Raw genomic sequence first — 5,609 nt, forward strand, 5'->3', positions numbered from 1 at the left:
GATGCTGTTTTGGTACTAAAATTCCTGAAGAGATGAGGAGATAAACTTTTTTTTACCCATCACAATGTTTTGCCTTGATTGAGGTTGGAAATAATGTGTTTCCCAGCTGCTTGCTTCTGGAAGTCAAGCACTGTGATCCTGTTTTAGGGTAACTTCTCTTTGGTTGCATCTAGAAGCATCTTTTTTAGCATACTGCAGAATTACTGTATCCTTTCTTATGACTTGTTTGATATGTGCAAACTAAAAAATGAGAGTTGTTAAGCCAGAAGTTCTCTAGAACAGAGATTTTGAGGTAACGGAATAGCTATCATCTGGATGTGAAGTTCTTGCATTCCTTGGCTTCCTCAAAAGCTTTGTGTTGTTCTGAGTACCCTTAAAGTTTTTGTCATTTCAGATGCATGTGTTTGTCCATGTCATGAAGTTGTGTGATTCTGTATGCTTTATTTGTTGAGTTCAATTTTCATGACTTAGAGACTTTTTGTTGTTACTGGAAAATTAAAGGTAATTTAGTAGCACGTATTCTATGTTAGGTGTATATATATTGGTGGGAATCTGCATTTGAAGTTAACTGAGCTTTGTCCCAGTTGCTTTGTTTTATAATATTATTGTGACTTACTTTATAGTGACTAATTTCAAATTCCTTTCCAGCGTAACTTTTGCCTCCTCGGAACTTTGCCATGCCAATATTGTCTGAAAATTTAATGCTCATTTAGTTAACAGTCTACATCCAATTGCAGCTGTTCTCCTCTACATAGTATTGTAGTGCTTGTTTCCAAGTGATTGTTTTCATATCTTCAAATGTGGCACTGAAGGATATGGCTCAGTGATGGGACTTTGTATGTCAGGTTGCTGATTGGACTTCATAATTGTGAAGGTCTTTTCCAACCTAGATCGTTCTATGAATCTATGAAATGCAGTGTCACCAGAATCCACATAAACTGGAGAAAGATTTTAATCTGGAAGACACGAGTAGCTGTATGCATCACTGGGACTGTATCCTTAGCTACAGCTTCCATGTTCTCATGTCTAAGTACTTTTGTAAGGTATGCTGTTGGTAATTCTACAGGTTTTGAATGACTGCATGTTAGTTATCCTAGTATCCTTTTTGAAGTAGTGTCTGTTCAGTAGTTACTGTATAGCTGGATGTGGAGATTGTTTTTGTGTTGCACATTTTCTGAGAATCTTGTAATTGTGATTAAAAAGCTGTTCCATTTTTTTTAAGATGGATGGTTTCCTCAAAAGATGGTAGTGTTAAATCACTAGAAGTACAGTCGTAAGCATCCCAAAGGCAAAATCTAAAAGTTCTTTTGCATCTGCAAATATGTCTGGCTTCCCAAGTTGAGTAATCTTCTGAAGAAACTTAAGTGGCTTAGCCCCTGCTTAGTTGTTTGTATTCCTGCACTTTTGTGCCTCGTTTGTTTAAAATGACCTTAATTAAACATGAAGCACACTACTAGCTCAGAGAATTGTGCTTTCTGGCTTGCTTCACTTGCTGTTGCATTGTTTTGCCAAAAGATGATTTGCACTCAAAAGGCCTAATCCTGACATCACTGACATAAAGCAAACTAACAGCAAGTTCTGTTTCTTAATTCAGTGATGTGGGATTGGATTCACTGTTTCCATCTGTACCTTGCAGGTTTAGCAGTTATGCAGAAAGATTAATCATATTTCCTGGAAGCTAATAAGTTGGCCTGTACTGATTTAGTAATGCAGCAAAATGGTTGTGAACTTTCCTTACTCAAAGACAGAAAATTTTGTTTGAATTATTAGCTTAGAGTTTTTGTTCTGTTTGTTGATTTTTCTTTTTGCTTAAAAAAAAAAAAAGTTAATGTTCTCTTTTGAAGTGTAGAACTGGAGCTTTCCCATTACAAATAGGTTTAGGATTTTTTTCTTCTGATGCCATCATTTTAAGGATCAGAGTTCCAGAATACTTGCAGCAGCCTTGTATTTTTCTGTCTGTTCGTGACAAACCAGCTACTGTACATTCATATAGAGCAGTACAGTCCTTGCCACTGGCAGTCTCTCTGTGACAGAGAGCCTGTAGGCTGACATAAAGTGCAGCCTGTTGTGAACTGCTAAGTGGGAGTCTGCCAAAAACTCAGCAGACAGAACTAATTGGGGAGAAAAAGGATTTTTGTGCCCTCATCTCTCCCTCTTCAATTTTTTTTACAAGACGGATATTGTTAAAGTAACTTGTTTATGTAAGATTTGTCTGCCTCTATTTTCTCATTGCATGAATCATTTTTTAACTTCAAGTCTTGCACCGCAGGTCACTGAGCACTTCCACATGGCGGCTGGCACAGAACCAAACTCGAGACACGCAACTCATCACAGTTGATGAAAAATTGGTAAGGGTTTTCTGCTGCATACTGCTATGATACAGCCTTCGGGGTTATTTCTACACAATAGGCATTCAGTATGGTATTCTGCGCTCTTCTAGGAAAGCCATACAAATATGAACTACAAAGCAAAAATCCTAAATACATTTTTTAAAAGGCAGCATTAGTGAAACAAGTATGTGAAGGAAATATGACATTCCAAGTATTAAGCAATATAAAGTGATGAGTATCTTGTTTATTATTACGTTCTGGTCAAGGATCAGTATGAGCTGTAATTTATAGCAAGTTTTCTGTTTTAAATCTGAGTATTTTTCTGTGTAGTGGAATCATACAGAATTTGCCAGCTTCCTAAAATTATCTTCATTAGGACACATATTACAAAATAGTGTGCATAAAGAGGCATGCAAGGTTATTGTTACTATGTACATATACTCTAGCTTTTGAATATGCATGAAGGTTGGATTACAACTAGGAACAAACGCATAACATTCTTCTGCTAATCAGTAGCAGATCAGAAATTTGGCAATCTTTTCTTGTAAGTTCTTCCATAATGTGTGGTCTGTTACTCTAGATGCAACCTGACACTTATGTTTACATTATTCAATAGTATAATTTTTGTAAGACTTATGGAGGGAATGCGTCACAGCAGAAACATGCTTTTCATTGGTTTTCATATCACTTTTGAATCTTCAGGGAAAAAAAATTCCCATCATATGTACCAGACAGTTCATATTGTATCTGCTTGTTTGTAATCCTGAAGCTATGTTAACTACTTACAAACAAGAAGAAATATTTGGGATTTGTATTTTTAAATGGAACATTTGTAGAGATAATTACACATTGAGACAGCTGGAGGTTAACAGATTATTAGAAAAAAATGCGCCTAGTGTGACAACTATGCAGGAGTTTTATTTCTCATAGTTTGTAATTTACATTTAGCAATAATAAATTTCTACCTATCTGTAAATATATTTTTTTTTGTAATTTTTTTGTCTGTATTTAAAAATTTCTAACATCATTCTAGGTTCAAAAATAAGGGAAAAAATACTTTATTTTAGCTAGGATGGTTATCTTGCTAATCTTATTGCATAACTTGGGTTTCAGGAAGTTTCATTTAATATGCGGGAGTTCATGAGTCACTATGTAAATAAGATGCACCATGTCAATAGACCTACATTTCCCTAAACATATTATAAATTAAATTTAATTATTGTAACACTGTTCTTTAATGTATAAAAGAATCTAAGTAGAATATTTATAATACCTGAATTTACACCATCAGATTTCCCTATTGTGACCTCCAATGATGAATACGTAAATCTGAAAGAGACTGCAGTGCAAAGGCAGACCCACAAAATAGATAATCTTTTATCTTCCATTTTATAGTTACATGAACATTATCCTAAGGTAAAGTTTTGCATTACCTTGTCTGTCTAGCAATGAAAGTTTATCCTTATGGTTGAGTTAAAGTGCAGTTTAAAGTTGAAATGCAACTGTCTGTTCTCTCAGTATTAGTGTAAATGAATTGTAAATGGCATGGTTGGCTCTAACATCTCTGTATGTTCTTATCGAGTTGAAGGCACTCATAGTCATTGGGATGTTTTTGAGGTCTGATGTTAGTAGCCATTGGATCATTTTCAAGTCCACTGTTTGCTTGTCATTTGTAGAAACATGTAAACTAAATGGTTGTTTAATCCCCAGCTATTTTGAATATTAGGTTAAATGTCAGATTGAAGGGATTTTCCTGTAATAATTTGCACAGAAGTGTACATTCTGGGTGCACAAGTATTTTCGCCCAGATTCTTGGGCCTGAAACAAAATTATATCAAATTAGAGTAAATTTTCTAAAGTTTCATTTCAATATTTAGATAAAGTTTTGAATATTTATTCCTAGTACCATAAAATGTCCAATAGTTGATATTAATAAGCAAAACCACATATCCCATTAGAAAAGAGGGCCTTCACAAAGAGGTTTAACGTGGTTTTCACCTTTTTCGGGATTTTCAGAATTTATCTAGGTATGTGTTAAACCTTGTGTCTAAATAGAGTGCTATATTAATATGTTTTAGATTTTTTCAGCATATTTCCTAATTTTAATTAACATTACATTACAAGTAATTTAATAGGTAATTTTTAAAATGACATTGTGAAGTATAATAAAACTACTATTTCTCTGCAAGTTGCAATTAAACAGTATTTAAAACAATATTTAATTTTAAAAAACCTTCCTTTTTCTTACTGCCAGGCATCTATATTTGGAAGTCATTAAATTATATTTTGATGAATTTGTTAGCCTTTTTATATATCTATATCTATATCTATATATACAATATAGTATGCATATTTCAAGTCTGACATCACCTTACAGGTAGTTTTTGTATGTATCAGAAGATGCAGGAATGGGCAGAAAATGTGATATGATTCTCCATTTGCTGTATTCCTTCTGTAACTCATGTTTGGAAATTGATCTCCTCTATGAGTTGATGATTACAAGGCTAATATAGAGTAACATTGTGGCTAATACAGACTTCTAATTCGTTATTGTAATTGAGTCTATGTTCATTACTTTTGTGACTTCGTATTCCTACATGAGCATGCACTTAACTAGAACCTGATTGACAGGGATTCCTTTGAATTAGCTAGAATCTGCTTGAATCCAAAAGGAACAAAATACTCCTTCTCTTGGAAAACGCAAATGAAATAGAAGGGGGAAAACAGTCATAACATAAGCAGTAGCCAGTTGCCTTCTTCTTGCAGTCCAGCATGTGTTGAATAAGAGAAAAGTTAGTTCTATTGAAATAGTGAAAAATGAATTTGAAATAAGTACAGGACTGTCGATACTACAAAAAAAATGGGATTTCTCAATGCTATTTGCTCAGTTTATGTAGAACACATTCAAAAACCAGTATCTTTGCCTGAATTATTGGTTGTTTTTTGTGAGTGTTAAATAAAATGATTTTAGTGAGCAGCTAAATCCAAGTAGTGTAATAAAAGTTGAACAAAGCTAAACAAAAATATAGTTCTTGTGTCGTATTTTGAATCTCTGGCCATGAATTAGGTCATATTCCAAGAGTCTGGACAAATAGCTGGGTGAAAAGTAATCTCAAGACCCTGCTTGCATTAGGAAATATGGCTTATAGAGGACAAAGGCTGTTGGCAACAAATTTCCCTCAGGTAGTGTTCTGAAAAATTTAACTGTTTGTGTGTATTAAGTAACTTGATTTCCTAGGCTTTTGGTCTTGAAAATGAATTTCAAAATTGAAAAAAAAA

General features: G+C 33.9%; 1 long non-coding RNA gene across 1 annotated transcript in view; it reads left to right on the forward strand.

Annotated features, from left to right (window-relative positions):
• Positions 1–1,051: 1,051 nt before the first annotated feature.
• LOC104914880 overlaps positions 1,052–5,609 on the forward strand; it is a 5,868-nt gene continuing 1,310 nt past the window's right edge. The window contains exon 1 of the long non-coding RNA XR_004162172.1: positions 1,052–2,348. This is a non-coding gene — a long non-coding RNA (uncharacterized LOC104914880). The remainder of the gene's footprint in view (positions 2,349–5,609) is intronic.

Source organism: Meleagris gallopavo, chromosome Z (genome assembly GCF_000146605.3).
Source record: "Meleagris gallopavo isolate NT-WF06-2002-E0010 breed Aviagen turkey brand Nicholas breeding stock chromosome Z, Turkey_5.1, whole genome shotgun sequence".
NCBI classification, from domain to species: Eukaryota; Metazoa; Chordata; class Aves; order Galliformes; family Phasianidae; genus Meleagris; species Meleagris gallopavo.